Genomic DNA, 21,663 nt, shown 5'->3' with positions numbered 1-21,663 from the left:
AAACTTGTGTGGCTTCTGCGTACATGAAGTGACAGAGAATCCTACTAGCATTTGTTTTCTTTTTCTAAAGCAAGAGACAAAGATCCAGTTTACACCTTTGTAAACCTGTTGGGCCCAGGCGCTCAACATACCATACCCCACCCGGGACTAAGGACCACACCAGCTTCCGCAATGCACTACATCCCTCTCCAAATTAGCCAACCCATGCGCACCTCGTGCTCACTCCGTATTCGCCCCATGCCGACTCTGTGGCAACCCCTGATTGGCCACAGCTGGATATAGTAGCCAGAGCCTGCGTCCCATTCCCGCCCTGCTTCCTCGTGGCAGCCTGTAATTGGTCACGGCCGAATATATAAACCAGAGCCCGCGTAAATAAAGCGGCAGTTCCTGTTACCCAAAAGAGCGTCCTCTGTCTCATTGGGGGGCTGCGCCGGTCATAAACCTAAGCTTAACATTACACATTTAAACAACTGTCAGAACTTTACTAAACCAGCATCCATGCACAACAAGCAAATATCCTTAATGTATCAAACCAGAAATGTGTTACTATTAATGCATTAATATCGTTCATTACCATATATTGAAAAAAAGAAATAATTTCTGTGGAAAACTCATTCTGGCAGTGTTAGCTTCATAGTAGGTAGACACTCATGTTTCAAAAACCATGCACAGCACAGCCATACTGGTGTTACAGTGCAATCTTGTCCTAGCTCTACTCAATAGTCAAGGCTGACCTCGGATCATGTTTAATAAAAAAACAAAGTGCATATAGAGATTACAACAATTTTAAAGACAAAAAATTACCCTGTTGTGTGATCCCAACAATAAACTCAAATGCCTATGGTAAATAGGGGCTCCTCTGAGATGTTTATAAATACTTTAGGTGCAGTTATATTGAAAGTAGAGTTAATTGAAGTATTTTTTAAGATGTTCCTGCTTAATCTTCAAATGGCGCTCCAGTCTAACATTTCTGTTAAATATGTACATTGAATTACCTGCTATCCAAGCATAGAAGCTACTCCTTACAATTTCCTGTTAAGGACTTTGACTGTCCATCTCTGTCAACCTCTGCTCTTTCTTGATTGTTTGTAACAATTCTTTTTGTGGTGATTTTTGTACCATTAATGACTTTAGTAGAAGTTGATATAAATTTGAGGTTACCCATCCCCTTGCTGCCAAATCAAGTGGATGAAAAAGAAGTGAGGCCCCCATGACCTAGGGATCCAAATGAAGTAAATCCTGCATCAAATGAAGAAAATTCAGCTCCAAAGGATGGAAATCCACCGAAGGCAGAGAAAAAAGAGCCTGTATCAAGGCTTCTGCTTCCTCGGGGTCTTCTTTGCTTCCCAAAACTGTCTTCAAATGTGTCTTCAAAGAAAATGAATAAAAATGGGTCCCTTCCACTAAACAACTCCCTGAAGACTTCATCTGGGATCCAGAATTTGAACCCAGACTTCAATGGACGCTGAAGTGACTTTCATCTCCTCCACTACCATTTACACGTTCTTTGCCATATTTGCATAGATGGCCCATTCTTTTAGCATCTGATGATACCTCACAAGCCTCAGCCACTTGTTAGAATTTTCTCTCTGCCGCTTTATTCTCAGGACTTCTATCTGGGCACCACAATAGTGCAAATATCCAGTATGCTTCTTGTTGCCCTCGAGGAGGCATGGTCTGCACTCCCAAAACTCCATGGTAATCCACCATGCTTTAACAGTTTGCTGGAACAAGTCCCAGGACAAGAGTGACCAACTATGACAAGGATACACAGTAGTAAAAAGGGAGGAGGTGTACAGCGGGTCACCTGATGGTCCCAGGACTCTACGCTGTTGGAGTCTGTGATGGTTCCTCACACGTTCCTTTACTTTCTCTTTTAAACAGTTTCTTCCTAATTCACAATATCTATCATACATTTTGAATTTTATTTACTTTGCTCAGCTTCTCACACTAGTGAGACAATGCAGTGTTTACATATATGATTCTGATTTATTTCACTTATGAGTAAGGTCTCAAGTTGCATCCATGTACCTATTAAAGTCTCCATTCTTCTTTATGGCTGAGTAGTACTCTATTATATATATTTTAAGCATATCTTTTTTATCCATTCCTCGGTTTATGAGCATTTGGGTTGTTTCCAAGATCTTCCTGTTACAAATTGTGCTGCTATAAATGTAGGTGCACAAATATCACTATGATATGATATTTTTAACTGTTCTGGGGAGATACCCAAGAGGCGAACAACTGGGTTAATTGGACTTATAATCATAGATTTTTTAAAAGGAATCTCCATACTGCTATCCACAGTGGTTGCACCAGTCTACGCTCCCACCAACAATAGAGTACTGTTCCTTTTTCCCTGCAGCCCTACTTACAACATTTGTTATTGGTTGATTTCACGATGGTAGCCATTCTTTCTGAAGTGAGATGCAATCTCAGCTTATTTTAATTTGCATCTGTCAAATGACCAGTGATGCTGAACATTTTTCATATATTTATTTACCATTTGTATTTCTTCATCTGAGAAGTACATATTCATCTCAGGTTCTCATCTTTGGAGTCAGTCTTTAAATTTGAGATGCCTAACTTTTTTTCAATTCTTTACATGCTTTAGACATAAGTCCTTTGTCAGAGGGATAGCTGAGTGCAATTTTTCCCACCCTGTGGGTTGTCTTTTCCCTCTGTTGATGATTTCTTTTGTTGTGCAAAAGCTTTCTAATACAATGAGAGCACATTCGTTGATTCTTCAGAGTATTTCCCAGTGTGGTCTGGGTTTTGTTCATAATGTCTCTACATTTATGTCTTCAAAATTTCTACTTTTTTTTTTCTTTTCCAGTAGATTTAGTGTTTCTGTTTTAATATTTAGATCTGTGGTCAATTTTGACTTTACGTTAGTACATGATGATAGGCCTGGGTGGGTTTAGTTTCAGTCTTTAGTATGTTGAAGGCCAGTTTTTCCAGCAGTATATATTCAAGGAGACTATCTTTCTTCCTGCAGATATGTTTGGCACCTTTGTCAAAGATAAGATGGCTGAGTGTCTTTGTAGTGTCACCCGCATCTTCTGTTCTGCTGATCCCCAATTCTGTCTTTTGTTTTGCTAGCACTATGCTGATTTTATCACATTAGCTTTGTAGTATTAAGTTCAAATCAGTGATATTTTAAAAATAATAGGTAATAATTAGCATTGATGACAATGCAGAGAACTTGAATCTTCAGTGATGATGTGGTTGTGAAATGGTTTATCAACTATGGAAAATGTAGATTTACCTTCTAGCCTAGTATTTGTAACTTGAGTTACACACCAACAAAATTTAAAACATGTTACACAAATGGAACTTACTTAGAATACTATAAAGGTAAGGGAAAACTCAGATGTCTATTTACTCATAAATGGATAAACAAAATGATTTTTGTTCATATGACGGAATGTTATTTCATCCTAAAAAGACACAAAATGCCGTTACAAAATACGATGTTAATTTGCCATGAAAACATTAAGGTAAGCAATGGAAAATTAAGAAGATGGTACTAGCTGAGGGTACCTTCGAACACTCCTTTCTTTAGAAAGATAGCTGGATAGCCAACCAGCAAGTGATATCTCCAAGTTACATTTGAACTTCTTTTCAGAACCTCCCTTATCATTACTCCCAGTTTAAAACTCTGGGAAACATAGCACAGCCATGACTTTTCCTCCCTCCCTGCTTGTGTCACCTTTGTGATTTTGGTCTTTACTAATCTCCATTGGATGACTACGCAAATAGCCCTATAGCAAGAACAGAGTAAGAAAGTACACACGGGCCTCTGAGTCTCAGATACATGTAAAATACACAGCCAACTGATTGTCATTATGTATGGTAATTTTAGCTTGTGATTGTGTTGGATGTCTTTAACCTCTGATAGTTTATTACATATGTCAGCTTCTAAGTTTACTTTTGGTAAGTGGGGACATAGATTCACTGCTATCTCCTGGAACATCTCTGCTCTCACTTCTATGCTGTTCGCCATGACATTAGCCAAATTCTGCTTTGCCACTCTCCCCCTGTGCATGACGATCTCATGTTATTCCATGCAAATAAGTGTCTGAGAAACAAACTTTATAGCAACAAGTAAAAATGTCCTCACAGGATGGGAGATAACAAAAGAGAAGATAGGGAACAAAATAGAGAATTTTTCAGATTCATTTGAAACAAATGTCTCACACAGCATGCAAAATGCTAGCACATCATAAAAATACAGATGTGTAAACAATGTAATGTGTATTTTATTTTGAGCAAATAAATAATGCTTGGGTATTCAATATAACAACAACAACAACAAAAATAACAATGTGTTCTCTCCATGCCAGATCAACACGAGCTTATAGTCAGTCATGGCAACAAGATGGGGATATGATATAGACCACAGCAGACTGAGATCCCAAAGCCACATACTATATGATTTCATTTGTATGAAATATCCAGAAGAGGGTAGTCCATGGGGACCAAATACCTATTGAAGGTTGTCATTGGATCTGTGGAGAGAAATTATTGCCAATGAAAATAGGGTTTCTTTTAAAGATAATGACAATATGAAATCATATATTTTAATGTCTCACAGCCCTAGGAATAACATAAAAATCACTGAATTTATAAGCTAATGAATTTCATTATATGCAAATTATCAATAAATATACTAGTGTTTTTCTTGAATGAGTTCTACAAAAGTCACTAGGAGTACATGATTGTCCACACACATACAAAATTGATTTTGAAAATTCTAATTGAATGTAGTAATGAGGTTTTTTTGGAAGGGTAATTTTATATGCTTATGTCAGTTATGTAGCTCATGTACATTTATAGTGATTTTATCACGCTAAAATAATTTCCTTTGTAACATATACGCCCATAAACAAAATTATTTTTTATAAAATAATACAAAATTTTCTCAATATTTTTCCAGTCTAAAGTAGCATGCAAATAATTAATATTAGTAATATTAATTCAAAGCACTGACAAATGCAATTAGTACAAACATCAATGCTAAAAATACACGAGTAATTTAAAGCTTTCATCAGGAAAGAATCATTCTCTGGATCATCTTTTATAAGCAATCTCAGTATAGCTCTTGCCAAACAAGTGTTAAATATTAAAATGTTCATTGAAAAATAATATTGATTCTAATTGAAAGAATGTGATGCAATACATTGAATCGTTATGGTTTGTTTTATCATTTAATTTTATGTTTTTCCATATCTCGATGGAGAAGCAATGTGTGAAAATATGACAGAAGCTCCTCTGATTCTTGCATTCTTCTCTGTACACTAAACAAGGATGACACCACTTGAGGAATGAGTGTTTTCTCTCCCATGATTTACTTTGGTATAAAGAGATCTGGGAAGAATGGCCTCACTTAACAGCACTCTACCTCATCCTCACTCAGTCCTTCTGGGAATTCCTGTACTGGACAATATGCATCTCTGATTTGGTTTTCCTCTCTTTGCTGTGATTCTGACAGCTGCACTTGGAAATACAAGTTTTCTGTATGTTATGCAGACTAACCGTGTTGTCCATTACATCATGTTTCCTGTACATTTTGTCACGTACTGACCTGGCTCTGTCCACACCCATCATTGCCAAGATGCACAGCATCATTTGCCTTGACCTGAGACAAATCTCCTTTGAGCGATGCCTCATCCAAATGTTCTTTACCTACCTGTGCACTGGCATGAAGTCAGCAGGGCTTCTAGCCATGGCTTATGATCACTATGTGGCCAAACATAACTGTTTGTCACACATGGGGGTCGACAAACGATGTTGCATTTGTTACTGCATGTGTGCTCCTATTTAGACTCTTGTCTTTTCACATGAAATTTTTCATACTTATCCTATGATAACCATTTTGAGGACATTAAATTATGCCACACATACAGAGAGCATGTGGGCATTGCTTGCTATCTTATGTGAGCATTAAGGTGAATATCATGCGTGGCTTAGGTGCCATTATTGCACTGATGCTTAGCATCATAACCCTTATCATTTCCTGAGTCCAGACTTTCTGTTCTGTATTGCAGCTCTCTTCTGTTGATGTCCATCTGAAAGCACTCAGCACTTGTGGATCTCATGACTGTGTTGTGTTGACCTTTTACACTCCTGGGATTTTCTGCTTCCTGACTCATAGGTTTGGCCAAAATATTTCACATCTTTCTTGCCAGTTTTTATCTATCTATTCCACCTGCTCTGAGTCTTGTGATTTATGGTATGAGAAATAAACAGATTAGACAATAAGTGTTAAAGAAACATAACTTCATAAATTTGAAAAATAATATTTAAGAGAGACGAGGTGAAAATTTTCTGTGTACAAAATGGAAAGAACATTTGGAAGGCATGAGGTCTGTCTTTGAGGAAGTACATCAGTCATTATTGTTTGATTTAGTCAGTTTTTTAGGACTCAGAAATGAAAAATATCCAGAGATTTAGCTCAGTGGCACTAACACCTGCCTGTTGTAAGAGCAAAGTTGTAAGTTTGGTAGCCGGTACCAAACAAACAAACAATCAAAAAAAAAAAAAAAAAAAAAAAAAAAAAAAAAAAAACAGAAAGAAATGAAAAGATAAGTCTACATAATATACAAATTATTTTATATTTTTCATTGATTTGCAATCATTTAGTTTTATTTATTGTACTTGAGATTGATCCCAGGATCTAAAACTTGGTAGGGAATTGTACCACCACTAAGTTACATCTCTAATGTTATAAAAATATTTTATTTTGAAACAGAGTTTGCTAAACTGTTCATGCTGTTCTGGAACATGTGATCCTCCTGCCTCAGCCTCCTGTGCAGATGGAGGCACTGGTATGCAGCTCCCTAATGTGCAAGAACAATAGTACTTATATTATTTCCATTTTGACTGAGCACATTGTGGTTGTACATAACTTAGCACAAAATCCAGCTAAATCCAGAGAATACCAAGCAAATAAAAACTGTAAATTCTTAAATACTTTAAGTTTAAACAAATATTTCATGTCAAGACTGTGCTAGTCCAAATAATCAACACCAGAGCATTTTCCATTTGCCCAGCTGCATCATCAAAGAGAGTATCACCTTTGAGTTTGTTAATAGAAAAATATATAAAATCAGTACATTGCTATCATTATTGTATACTAAAAAATTCCTCATGAAAAAGTTGGGAAAAAAAAACAACTTGTCAAGATAGGTAGGTTTTTCTTCTTTATTGTAAAACTATGCTCAGGCTGGAGATTTATCTCAGCAGCCCAAGAGCCTGCCTGGCAAATGCAAGGTCATGAGTTTGATTCTTGGCCCCAAAACAAATAAATAAAAGGTTTGCTCTGCTGTTTACTTCATAAGGACTTAAAGAAGTCAAACTTGCTGTTACTTAAGTTCCAGTGTTTTCTATACATCTTTAAAGAAATCATCTCTAGCAGACTTGTAAGAATGTGAGATGTCCCCATAATATGCCAAGTCTAGAGTGACATTTTTGGTTTATTGTTTGTCACTTTAATGGATCCCTAGCTCTGCACTATACCACTCAGAATTATCAAGGTCCTTTTTGACATTATATGAGGAAAAGATTCAAAGGAAAGAGTATTTGTGTACTTCCAGAGAAACCTAGCATTCTCACAAAACTGGCATTGTAGGACTTCTCATAGATCTTAAATTGCAAACATGTCTTTAAAACTGTAAGAAGACATTAGCTTCAGGGTACTCTCTTTATTGCACCCATGGAAGTCACATCCTACAGACTGCACACTAAGAAAAATTTCTAATTTTTGTTATTACAATAGAAGATAGGATGATACAAATTCTTAGAAGTTATTTGTGTCAATGAACACTGACTCATGAACTTGGATTTCTATGGGAGCCTAATCCATTAATTATAAGCAAAAAGGAATTACCACGGACTCATACTTCCAGCTTGTCATGGACTGGAAGCTGGGGGCTGGTCCTTCTTTTATTGTGCTGACTCAGGGGCTGTCTTTTCCATGTGCAGTGTTTTGTATTTTAAAGGTGGAGCCTTCCTAGTAGTACAGCCCTCCTCCAGCTCTGTGTGCTTCTGCTGATCCTGCCTTATATCATGGTTGTGGGGTCGATCTCTGCTGCTTTCTTTCATCAGTAGTGAGTCTTCACCCAGACTCTTCTCCAGCACCAGAGGAAAGGAAGAAAAGGGAGAAATGACTTTGTGAGGGGAGTTCCCATTCTACAGTGGCTGCTCTTCCTGTTTTTCCAGTCAGGTGGAAAAATGATGGATGCTTTCTGAGCACTCTTGTCTTGTCCCCAGTAACTCACACTAGGAGATGTGTAGGAGAAAAACCTGTGCCATGTATCTGTAATTCATGTGTCACAGGGATTCTGCATTCTCGTGCAGGCCCACATTTGATTTAAATGTTTTGTTTTAAAGTTTAAGCAGATCCTTTTAGCCAAGTTGGCATCTTTCCCTAGTAATTAAGGGGTCATGTTCTATCTTATAGGTGTCTGTCTCTCCTTACTTTTTACATTAGAGACAATCTCAAGCCTATTTCAAGTTCAAGAAAATTTTGAGTTTTTGATTACTCAGATGCCTTTGTCATAGATTAAACTAAAAATTAGAAGTCCTAGTAAAGCTTTAAGAATGGTATAGTAGCTGAGCATAGAGAATTCCCTGAGTTTGTTGCTTCTTCAAGCATGGACCATGGACCTGGAATCATGAAAATCCAGGAAGAGTATTGGATGGAAAATAGGATCCTCTACAGAAATTTTGAATCCAATGTTTTAGAGTAGACCTGAGCACCCTGTATTTTTAATACTTTTCAGATATTCTAAGCAAGTATCTTCGAGAAGGCTAAAAGATGTTTGACATAATCAGATGTGTGTTAAGTTGGTAATCCTAGAAGATCCTAGAGAGTAAAGTGGTTTCAGGTAGAACTGCGTAAACCAAAATGAGATACCTCCACACAATATCTTCCATCTCACATCTTTTGTGCTTTTAGGTGGTGCTTGTCACATTAATATATCGTAGTATAGAGTACGGACACATAGCTTAGTAGTTTAGCATGTAAATGTAGTGTTAGACATCCTAGATTCAAATGCAGGTTTCACTTTAATTGTCTCTATGAATATGGGAAAGCCAACTAATTACTCTGCTTCAGTTTCCCTTACTTATAAAATAAGGGTATTGATATTATAAGTCTTCTCGAGTCTACATAAAGAATTATTAAATTAAAATATGTAAAGAATTGATCAGGAGGTAACTGGTAGAATTAAATAGTGTGTAAATGTAAGATGTATTCCTTGTATCATTATAATTTGAATCTGACAATGAATTTTCACGTGGTCAAATTAATTTTTTAAAATTAATGGAGCAAATTACTTTTCTGTACTCTTTTTCACTGATTTGTCAGTAATGCAGTGTCTATCAATGACTGCAATTTAATAACATTTTATACTTTTTTCCTCCACATGTGTATTTTATATTTTTTGCATCTTTTTAATTAGTTTGTTTGTACTATTCCTTGTGTTAACTGGTACAAGTACATACACACATCTATTTTCTTCACTCTTGGTGTGCAAGAATTATAAAGTTCATCCTTTCTCCACACTTTAAGCAGTAAAGGCAATAAAAAGGCGTTAGAAAACTCTATAGGGATACATAAGTGAATTTAACTAAGCACGTTCCCTCTGAACACACTGCGCACAGCTGCTCCAAGAAAATGAAGGTTTCTGAAGAAGTACTATGTTCTTCCATGCCCCATGTTTTGCTATTCCAATTTAGTATATGAACCTATTTCTTATCCAATAGAGGTTCTATTTAAAAAATAAAAAGAAGAATAAAAAAATCATTTCCTGCATGTATAGCTTCAAGTATTTTACATATGATCCCAATAATCGCAATGACTGAAAATATTACATGCCATACATATGTACTAACTTTAAAAATATAAACAAGAATGAAAAAAGGAAAAAGGAGATAGGGTGGGAGGTGGGGAGAGAAGAGGAAGGAATTAAAACAAGAAACAAGCTGTGTTATGCACATATACCTACTCCCCAAGATGACTGTAAAATGTATATATTGCAAACATGTAGCAATATAAACATTAAAAGGAAAAGTATAATTGTCTATCTCATGTTTCCCTATATGTTTATTATCAAACCAGAAAGGCACTCTGTGATCATGTTCCACAATAAGATAGTATAAAATATGGTAGGTAAATAAGCAGAAAGATAATATTTGAAAGTTACAACTCTACCTTTCTGTTTTGCTAAAATCTTTCCAGCACTCATATGAAAACAAACAGATTCATTGTATGGAACACAAAGTCTCTATTGTAATTATAAATCTTGCCTTAGGAGTCTCAATATCCCACATGAGTTTTGGCTAATACAAATTTGTTATAAAAGATAAGATGAGTGACACTAACCATTTTGGTATCTGAATCTGTGAAGAGTTGTTTCTAAGATATAATTGAAATATATGAAAAAACTGTGAAATTATAGGAAAACCACAACTTCAAAGTAACTATATTTCAAATCCTTGTGTATCTGGTCATCAGCCAATTATTTGTATTGGTGTGCTAAACTATTGATCGATTGGGTTTTTATGATAATGAATTCTAAAAAAAATTGTGAGATAAGTGAATATTCACAAACATACAATAATGCATTTACTAGAATCCAGTAAATGATAGAAGATATTGATTCTTTATGCGTTTAGCTTGAGCATGAAGTTATTAGGTACAATTTGAGTTTTGGGGAGAGGATTTCGGTGTTTTTGGTTTTTTGATGTTTTTTGTATCAGGGTTCAAACTCATGACCTCACACTTGTCAGGCAGGCACTTATGTGTTGAGCTAAATCCCCAGACCTATAATTTGTTTTTAGCAAGTAATTTCTCTGTGCCTTCATCTGCACAGCTGTGGCTCAATTTTGTGTGCCTGTGACGGTCAGGAGGGAAAGTTCAGAAACATGAGTGACAGATCATCACTGCCACCATAGCTTTGCCTCTCTAGAGTAACATTTGAACAGATTCAAACCAGATTCTGTCTGATTTTTGTGACTTAACCATTGTGAAATTTATGCAAAGAAAATCATAAGATTTACTAGTAGTCTGAAAAAATATAATGAACTACAAATTCATGGTAATATGGTCAACAGCAATCTGCATTCCAGCAGTAATATATTCCAGAGGAGTAGGACAATGCTTCAAAAGAATCAGAAAAAGCAGCAGTGGGAGCACTGAATTCTGTGCTAAGGTTTAAAGTACAGCTGAGGAAGAAGGGTAAAATAACAAAGACTTGAGGAAGAGGTAACAGAGACTCTCACTAAAATGTGTGTTGCACTATGTACTTGAGAAAGGAGGACGCTTAGTTAAGCAGAAAGAAGTGTGGTGAGTAAATGGACAACTATACATATGGTGGTGAATTATGAAAGGTCAAGGAAATATATTATTGTGAATTTATATTATTTTCATTGTATTTTACTTTGGCTTTACATTTCACTTGTATCTTTGCTTCCGAGGATTTCCCATGAGTTTTTACAAATTTTTTTCTTTTGTACATATGGTTTTGAGAAAATAACATTTTGATAAAAATTTTTACTTGATGATATAATTATCTTTGCATAAAAATTGTCACTGATATTTAACATAACTAAAAAAATGGCTAAAGTTGAAATGAAATATATTGTAAATATCATGACTATAACAGCAATATACTGAAGTATTCTGTCCTTTGATAATCTTGAGTATCCATAATCAAATATTTATTCTATTTTTAAAAACTTTTATGACCAGGCCTGGTAGTGCACGCCTGTAATCCCAGCACTTTGAAGGCTGAGGCAGGAGGATGACTGCAAGCTCAAGGCTGATCTGCATTACAAAGTGAGTTCAAGGCCAGTCTAAACTGCACAGTGAAACCCTATCTCAAAAAGTCACATGCACACACACAAAAAATTTAGTTGTCAAGAGATTTTTTTTATATAAAAGAATATAAAATAGGCAATGTCATAATTCAAATGGCCAAACAAAAATCGATGTTTGTTCATACTGGATATTATCCATTAGAAAAAATATGAACTTAACATTATCAAAAATTAAGATTTAAGAGACATAAAATGTTTTTAACATTACTTTCAAATATTAAGCCATTACTTTTGAAGCAGGAAAAATATGTACAGCAAGTTTCATTGTATACCAGAAAGATTGCATAAAAATATTAGATTCACTCAAAAAAATGAAAGGTGATATAGGATAGAAGAAATAATGTTACATCTAAGGAGACAAGCAAATCATGATATTAAAAATTGTACTTCAGGGCAACCTATTTAGGAACCCTCCTGTATCTCAAGAGGTTTTCATATTTCTCATTTCTATTCTTCTTTCCTGTTCCCCTAAAATTTTTCAGACTTTAAAAAAAAAACTATATAAAGAAAACTAGAGACTCAAACAGAAGACTGACTTATTTACTGTTTTTCCTCTTCAAAAACAGCAAACCTGGGCAATTCCTTTTAGCTGCAAATGGGTCTGCCTGTCTCTTTTACTTTCAGTTGGTCCTTTTTAGCCCATGAAAAGACCATTCTTTTGGCATTTGGAACAGATCATTATCCCCCACGGGTGGGCATTCTCTTCCATTCAATAAAACTAATACTGAGGAATATGGATTATGGAATTCAACAAATTTCTTCCTAATGAAACAAATAAAAGATCCCTGGTTCCTAACTGTATCATGCCTCATTTCTTTGAGTACCCCCATTCCACTCGTGGTGACCATTTCTTTTATACTGAAGCATCTAGGAATTTTTATTTTATTTTATTTTATTTTTTGGTAATGGAAGTCAGTGTACCTGGCTTATATTAAAGATGTTAGTTGAGCTATTATTTCATAAAAATCAGAACTACTCTAGAGGATTACACAGTATTATCAAAATGATCTAGCAAAAAGTAGTTAATGGTGAGATTTTTCACATATTCTAGTGCTTTTCCATATACTTGATCTCCAAAACAGTTCAGAAGCAAGATGACTTTAATGAAAATAACATTTGAAATGTGTACCCACCCATCTACTATGATGAATGAATTGCAAATACATACTAATGAAAAAGGAAAAAATAAAATAAAATGTGAGAAAACATAAAATTAGAACTTTCAAATACAGAGCATGACAATCACACATGATAAGTTCAAATGATTACTTAAGACCAGAGTAATGAAAACTGCATTTTAGAGTAATTCCACTATTCTTTGAAAAACATTTATAGTATGTATATATAGTCTATTGTTACAATTTCTTAGCCATACATCTTGTCTCGGAAAAAAATTACTTTCCACAAAAAAAAAAAAAAAAAAAAAAAAAAAGTAAAAGAAAAACCTAGTCATTGGATCATTAAAAGTAGAACTTAATGAAGAAACCATATATTCTAGGCCAAAAAAATATAACACTTTCTTTAGCTATTCCAGGTCATTACTGTTATACTCTAGGAAAAATAGCTTCCTTATATGTCTCCCTTCCCCCTCTGGGTGACCTAATTGATATGTTAATCAATGCTCTCCTCTGTAAAGAATTGTAAAATCTTACCTAAATGATATGTTAACCATTGCTGCCCTCTACAAATAACAGATGTGATGCTAAGATAAGGTAACTAAGGTTGTTAATTGCTGTTAGACTTTTCTATTCTTTGCTAGAGGAAAACAGGATTTCTTCTTATCTAAACTTGCTTGTTTGCAGGAAAACTTGCTTTTTACCTGAATCTTGCTCTTCCCATAAAATGTAATCTCTCCGTGTTCTCTGTTTCTGCTCTGTAGTGCACCACACCTCCATCCCCCTCCTTACATTGTGTGACCAGCAGCTGTTTGTGGATTTACAAGATAAAAGCCCTGACTTTTAGCTGTCAGGGGCACAGTCTCCAAATTGGCTCCTGGAGGCTGTGTCACCGGGCCTAGCCTAAAATAAAGGCTTTGCTCCCTAAATTTTAATTTCTTGCTTCCTTGGATTTTATTCCGTGGTCTGAGCTATCACAATTTACATTACTCAATTCAGAGGCTTTAAAAAATTTAACAATCTGAGGAACCTCTTTCGTATTCTCTTGGTCCTTACACCATAAATAATAGGGCTTACTATGGGTGGAACAAGAAAATAGATACTGGCCACAAAAATGTGGGTATGGGGAGCCACTTTGTGCCCAAACCTATATGTGAGAAAAGAGAAGAAGGCTGGAATGTAGGACGCTAAGATGACACAGAAATAGGAGACACAGGAGCCCAAGGGCTTGAGCCTGGCATCCTTGGAAGGGAGGTGGAAGACAGTGTGGAGAATGAGGACATAGGAAGAAAGGATTAGTATGAAGTTCACCCCCCAGTGATGAAGACAACAATGAGGCTGCAGGCTCTGCAAATTCTTGTATCAGCACTGGCAAGCTTGATGAGGTGTGGGAAATTATGTTGGTTCTGCAGTAGGGAAGCCAGAGCAGCAGGAAAGGATGAGGACTGAGAAGTGCTGTGCCTCAGAGTACAATGGCAAGTCCCATTCCTCCAACTATAGAGTGTATGAGAATAGCTGAGTGTCAGTGGGTTATAAATGGCTACATAATGACCAAACAGCATGGCAAAGAAGAAACCAGACTCCATGGTGCAGCAAGAGTGAATCAGGAACACTTGACTGAGGCAGGCTTCCAAGCTAATCTTTCCATTATGAAACCAGAAGAGGCTGAGAAGTTTGGGGACAGCTGTAGTGCACACAACAAGGTCAGCCACTGCCAGCATGCAGAGGAACAGATACATTGGCTTGTGGAAGCTGGGGTCTGTCTTGATGATAAACACAAGTGAACAATTTCCCACCTAGGGCCAAAAGGTAGATCATGCAAAATGGGGTGGAGATCTAACAGTGGGCAGCCTCCAAGCCAGGAATGCTAATGAGAATGAAGGTTGATGGAAGCACATAGGTTTTCATGCTGATATAGCAGGGTCCTGATGCTGTAGCCTACTCTTCATGGATGCTTCCCCTAAAGCCAACAAAATGATAATTTGTGTGCTTTCAAATTGCTAAATGGAAAGCAAATGCAGGGAACGGTAGGACCACGGAATAATTACAAAACATACAAAGATCCAGATATAATAGTTAAAAATTATCACATCATTCAACAGTATCTGGTATTATTTCGATTACAGTGTCTTGAAATGCATAGCATCTAAATCTGTGGATGGTATCTACACTGAGATCTGAAAGAATATTTTGTTTTTCTCATTAAGATTCACTGAGATGTGTCAATCACCTTAACTACACAGGAGCAGCTTTAGTAACTTATGTCACAATGTCAGTATTGGTAATTTTCACTGATAGATCAATTTGAGATTTGTAATACATCATAGATATAAATGCTAGCCAAGGAGATATTTATATACACAAATCCAGATATAAAAATATTAAAAATATATCCTCGTAGATTGAAAAGAAAGTGGTAATAATTAAAAATTAAAAATGTGTAGGAGTCATGCAATGATAGAGTAAGAAGTAGAGCAGTTATAAGAAAATATTGCAATAAGAGAGATGATGGGAGGTTTTGAATATGAGGGTTTTTAAAAAAATTAGCTATAATTGTTAAAGTCATACCAAACAACAGGTTGTGATTTTGAGATACAAAACTAAAAAAGAGGACAAGGTGTCTATTTGAGGTGGGATGATCAGGAGATTTATACATATTTGTGCAAGAAAAATTAGAGATGATAACATGAGTGAGCTGAGGACAGTGTATCAAGAAATAAACAAATCACTAATCTATTCATAACTCAATGGCCAACGGTATTGGGGTTTACTTTTCTTAGCAGACCATTTAGGAAGATGCCACTATAACCCATAATCTGATTGCCCATCTCTTCCTTTTACTTATCTAATAAGTCAAAGCAATCACTCTTGTTTAAATTCAATTCCTGGGCAGTTTACTCTATTTAAGTCGAGTTCATGATATTCTCTTTACTCTGCAGTCATCTACATAAATTCCCCTACCTCAGCTCTATACTGTAATTTGCTCATCCTACTTTTTTCCTTTCCAAAGAATATTATCACAGCATTTTGAAAATCATACAATTGCCTTACAGTTCTTTTTATTTTTTCCCTAGAAACACAATTGATGTGGATCTTGTGGTAATTCCCTCACTATTATAGACTTTCATAAATAAAAGGACTTATAATCATGAAAAGCAAGTGTTGAACTGTGTGTAGCATACGTGACTCCAATATTCAATTGTAATGCCATAAAATGGTATAGACTCAATCTATCTTCAAAAATTCACATCTGAAGTATCTGCTTAAATTTGTTATGTGAACTTCAGAGTCCCTATGGATGGATATTACCATGTGAACATGAAAATAGTTGAATACATGTGCCAGGCCAACTTTGGAAAGTCTAAGAAATGTCGTTTTCTGAATCGTGATCTGAAGGAGCATTAGGACCATTGGGACCAATGGGGACGGTCATTGCCCCATAGGACAGAAGAAGTATAAAAGGAGCCAGATTGCTTGAAAATTATGTGATAAAATAATAGCTAACATTTCCAAATTTATCATTCATTGATTATGATTTCACTGATTTCCTAAGAACACTTTACATATAAACTCCTATAAATGTTATCTCTATTTTGCATTAGGACAGTTTAAATAATTTATATGGAGTTAAGCAACTGGGAAGTGTTAGATCTAGTTTCTAACTGACATGCTTTTTCCAGATACATAAGAATTAATTATACTGGTAAATTACACTAATTATGTGACAAGTTATGCAAGTTTGACAGAGATATTTGATTATGAATACTGTTTCAAAGCCCCATATTCAAATTTCATAATGAAGCTGTGTGAAATCTAGGACTATATCCTCTATTAAAACTCTTTCGATGCACTTACTTGACAACTAACTCTTACCTAAGAAAATTAATCTAATGAGAATCTCTCAGTCTTACTTGTCTACAAAGGAATACATATATCATGCATCTGTATTTGTGATTCTCTCAGCATTCTTATATTTCTCATTTACTTTAACATTCCTTCTTTCTCCATGTTCCAGGTAGAATGTAAGTGTATAGTTTGCAAAAGAAAAATTCACAATGAAATGGATGAAAACACCAAATACCTTGAAATTGGCTTTATCATTACTACAATGAGAAAACAGAATCTTAAATAAATATAGTACAGATTATGTACTATAATCCAATGGAATACCACAGTTAATGGTGCTAGTGAGGCATGGATTAAAAAGCAACACTTAAGAGTAATTGGTAGGATTCTGTGAAATGATACAACTTTTAGAATAATATTTTACACTAATCATTAAAATAATATTATTGGAAAAATAATTTAATTATTTCTCATCCCGGAGAATTAGTTTCATACCTATGCATGTGATTATATAAAATTATTCTCATTATAAACTTATCTCTAATTTAATGAAAGTTGAATCATCTCAATGTACATTAGTGAACTAACAGTTAAGTTCAAAACTTTATGATACATTTAGACTGTTTTATACAGCATACAATGTGTTTCCATGAAGTAATATCACAAACACATATTGAAATTAAAAAGAATATCAACTTGATTTTTACAGTATTATAGGAATATTCATAATTAACTTTTTTTTTTTTTTGGTCTTTTTCGTTTTTATCGGTACCAGGGATCGAACTCCTGACTGCCTGCTTGCAAGGCAGGTGTTTATGCCGCTGAGCTAAACCCCTAGCCCCTCATAATTTACTTTTAATTAAGCAAACAAATATCTTTCCAAAAACAGATATATGTGTGTATCTAATTTCATGGAAAATTAACAGAAAAATACATAATTGATAGCAAAATGTAGAGTCAGAATATAATTTACTTTATCACTATGGTATGAGATTTTAGCAGTGTTCATGTATTTAAAGATTACCTACCTGTACTGTTTATGGTTTCTGAATAAGTAATGCAGTATTTCAACCGCATTCATCAAGAAAAAATGACATAAAGCAAGATGTAATAAAACATGTATTCTTCACTGTGTGAATCACTAATAAATTTTTCTAACCTCTAGAAATATTTTACTCTACCTCCCTCTCTGTAGAGATTAGTCATTTTCTCAGTCTATGAAAGCTATGAACCTGAACCTGTAATAACCTTTAATTATGTTGAACATTACTCACCTAGCAACTGACATTTTCCTCATTTGTCTAGCTACCTTGGTATCCCATAGGAGGTTCCCTTAACTGTTTTCCATCTTTTGACATATTGTACTTTCTATTTTCATGCATTTGACCCTTACTATATTGCAGATTCTTGTTGGAGGGAAATTGTATCTATCTATTTGTTTGCTGTTCCAATGAAAGCCAAACAATAAAAGGAGAAGCTAAGGTATTATTTTTACATAAATAATTTCAATATAATTTTGAATAACCAGTCTTAAACAGATATGTATGTATCTATCAGTTCAAATATAGTATGATCCACATGAACCCTCAACATTTTCCTAATGATAATATTACATATTGAGATTTACTCAGGAAGCAGTCAGCTACAAATTTGAAGTCTGTCAGCCTCTCTTTCTTGTCAGATGAAGTGACAGAGAAACTAAGATGATGAAGAACATACATATATACACTTTGGGACAAGAAGAAAATATATGATTTATGATATCCTTTGCATAAATCGTGTCTCCATTATTCATCTTTTTAATAGTTTTGAGACAGGATCTTTCTCAATAGTGAAGACTTTGCCCTAAACTCACTATGCAGCCCTGGTCAAGCCTGAACTGTCAGTGATCCTCCTCTCTGTGCCTCCTGACTGCAGATTGCAGCTGTGTACCACCATGCCTGGATTCCCTTATATACCTCTTCATAAAAATAAAATAATATAAGCCAACATGGATTGAGCTTGTCTTAGACCCATTCTTAGTCACATTACTGGCATTATGTCAGTTTGTCTTCATAAGAATTTGGGGGCAGGTAATTTTATTATGATACAGACTAGAAAACGAGCTAATGATGTTCATTAGTTTGACTAAAGCTGTTGTACTCTCACCACGGAGTGCATATTTGAACAACTACAGAGTATTAATATTTGCATTTCACAGTATCTTACAAGATGTGTACCTCATAGTATTTTGTAATGCAAAATGACATAACTCAGATTGCTGTGAGCTGTGTGCAACGTAATTTATACCAGAATTATAAAAAATTTTAAGCATAGACACCAATAAATCTCACATTTAATCTAATTTATGTCACTTTCCCTCATATACTGAGACTTGGAGGAAAGCCTCAAATTAATTCTTAGAAATAGTTACAGCCTTGTCCCAGCTCATAACTGGAGAGAGATGCCATTTCTTGTAAGACACATGCAGTTCGTTCAGGAGCCACAAACTCAAATCATATTAGTTGTCTCAAGAAATCTTCCACAAGCCCACTTTTCTGAGCCTCGGTGCTCTGGGAAGAATCATGAAATTTTTTTTCTGGCTGCTGACAGGCCAGTTCTGAAACATCTAGAGTCAGTGTGACTGCCTTACCTCACCATAGCACATGTGTGGACTAAAGGAGCATTCATCTGAATTACAGCTCTTCTGAACGTGACTTGAGGAGCCTGAGGCTCTCATGGGGAGGGTGTGGGGTGCTTTTCCCATAGTGTCTGTGAAAGAAACCAGTGATTATTAGAGAGTTGAGATCAGAACACAATACTTCTATTTTTAAAATCAACAGGTTAGGAAAATCTGGAAAGTTGGGAGAGAAGTGAATCTTCTTCAACTCTCTGGAGCCTGTTCATCAGCAGAAGTGGTGCATCTCTTGTTTATCATAAGTTTGTGTCAAAAGGAAAAAGGATAACTCCAATTTTTAAAGGATTTCACTTTTATGTTTAACATAAAAAATAGGAAAAATACTAACATCAGTCCTACAATATTTGCACAAAAAGATTAGAAATGATAACATGAGTGAACTAAGGACAGTATATTAGGAAATGAACAAATCATTTGGACTATTCATGACTTTCTATGGGCAGCAGAATTTGGGTTTGCTCCTTACCTCAGAAGGTCCTCAGCAATATTGAGAGAAGATAGTTCAAGAAACATGAATTATTCTAACATTGTATATGTTAAAATTGATTGTAAAACATCAAAAAGATGTTGCAAAAGACAGAAAATTTAATAACCTACTAAAATAAAACATTAAGGAGATTGAAGGGACAGAAGAAGAATCCAGAAACAGAGGCTGAGAAGTGATGTGAAAAGCATTTGGAATGAGTGTTTTTTAATACTCCAGGAGAGCCAATAAATTCACACACTGGAAAGTAATTTTCATAACAATGCATTCTTCTGGTTGACCTTTCATACAATTGCATACGGAGTGCTGTATTAATTAGGTTGTATTCCTTTTCCATAGTTTGTCTCTACAGCAATATTTTCTTCACACAATCATAGATTTGTTTGGTTCTGACTCCATAGATGACAGGATTGAACATTGGTGGCACTACAACATAAAGATTAGCCAGCAGTATGTGGATGTAGCAGGGGACATTTCTGCCAAAGTGATGGGTCATGAATGAAAACAGAGCTGGTGTGTAGAAGGCAAGGATGACACACACATGAGACCCACACGTGCTGAGGGACTTGACACGGGCTTCCTGAGAAGGGAGGCGGAAAACAATTCAGAGTATCTGTATGTATGAAAGGGCAATGGTTATGATGTCAAACACAAGATTACATATGGCACATAAACCATAGATGATATTGATCTTGATACTGGCGCAAGACAGGCGAGCAAGGCCCATGTGCTCACGATAGGTGTGGGGAATGACATGATTCCCACAGAAGGGCAACAGCAAAATCAGAAATACAAATGGAATGACCAAAAGGATTGCCCTCACTAATGCACCAATACGAATCACAGCAATAGCCTTGTTGGTCAGAATGATGCTATAGTGGAGTGGGTTGCAGATGGCCACAGAGCAGTCATAAGCCATTGCTAAGAGGATAGCAGATTCCATGAGTGTAAATTTGTGGATGAACATCTGAGTGAGACAGTCTTCAAAATTGATCTCTCTGAGATTAATCCAGAAGATTCCAAGCATTTTAGGGATGGTAGTGGTAGAGAGGCCCAAGTCAACTGTAGCCAACATGGACAAGAAATAGAACATGGGCTGATGTAAGCTGCTCTCAGCCTTGATCACAAACAGGATAGTGAAGTTCCCTATGAGTGTAATCATGTATACAGCACAAAAGGGAAAGCCAAACCAGAGGGGAAGGGATTGTAGACCTGGGATCCCCAGCAACAAGAAGGAAGAGGGTGGGATGAAGTATCATTGAGTGAGAACATCCTGATTCACAATGCATCAGCTCACAGTCTTCAGAAATGCATGCTTTTCTAGTCTGGAGGTCCCTGTGCAGTTTTCTATAGCTAAAACTAAAGGCAAAGGAACATAATAAATTTTTGCATATACACTGCTGCAAGAAATTCCATCAACTTGGGATGCATTATATATAGAGTGGTAAGGGAAATCTTTTTTTTTTTTTTTAATTTTAAAGAGGGTAAACCATAATATAGCCAATCAAAACAAACCAGTTTAAGTGTTACAGAACTTTAAAACATTACAAAATTAACAATAGATACCATGATGCCTTTTGATGTCTCAAATAACTGCAGATAACTTGGAACACAGTAAAAATCTAGCAGAATAGAATAGAATAGAAACAATAAAA

The 21,663-nt window shown here is 35.5% G+C and overlaps 3 pseudogenes; all 3 read right to left on the bottom strand.

Moving 5' to 3' along the window:
* Positions 1-991: 991 nt before the first annotated feature.
* LOC100712806 (dnaJ homolog subfamily B member 6-like) lies at positions 992-1,710 on the bottom strand (annotated as a pseudogene).
* A 12,281-nt stretch (positions 1,711-13,991) lies between these two features.
* Positions 13,992-14,909, bottom strand: LOC106026611 (olfactory receptor 52D1-like; annotated as a pseudogene).
* A 5,445-nt stretch (positions 14,910-20,354) lies between these two features.
* Positions 20,355-21,280, bottom strand: LOC100713074 (olfactory receptor 52E2-like; annotated as a pseudogene).
* Positions 21,281-21,663: the final 383 nt, after the last annotated feature.

This window comes from Cavia porcellus, unplaced genomic scaffold, assembly GCF_034190915.1.
Source record: "Cavia porcellus strain 051 isolate PalLab524CR breed Dunkin Hartley unplaced genomic scaffold, mCavPor4.1 scaffold_9, whole genome shotgun sequence".
Classification (NCBI taxonomy): Eukaryota; Metazoa; Chordata; class Mammalia; order Rodentia; family Caviidae; genus Cavia; species Cavia porcellus.
This window is presented reverse-complemented; position numbering and strand designations above follow the sequence as displayed.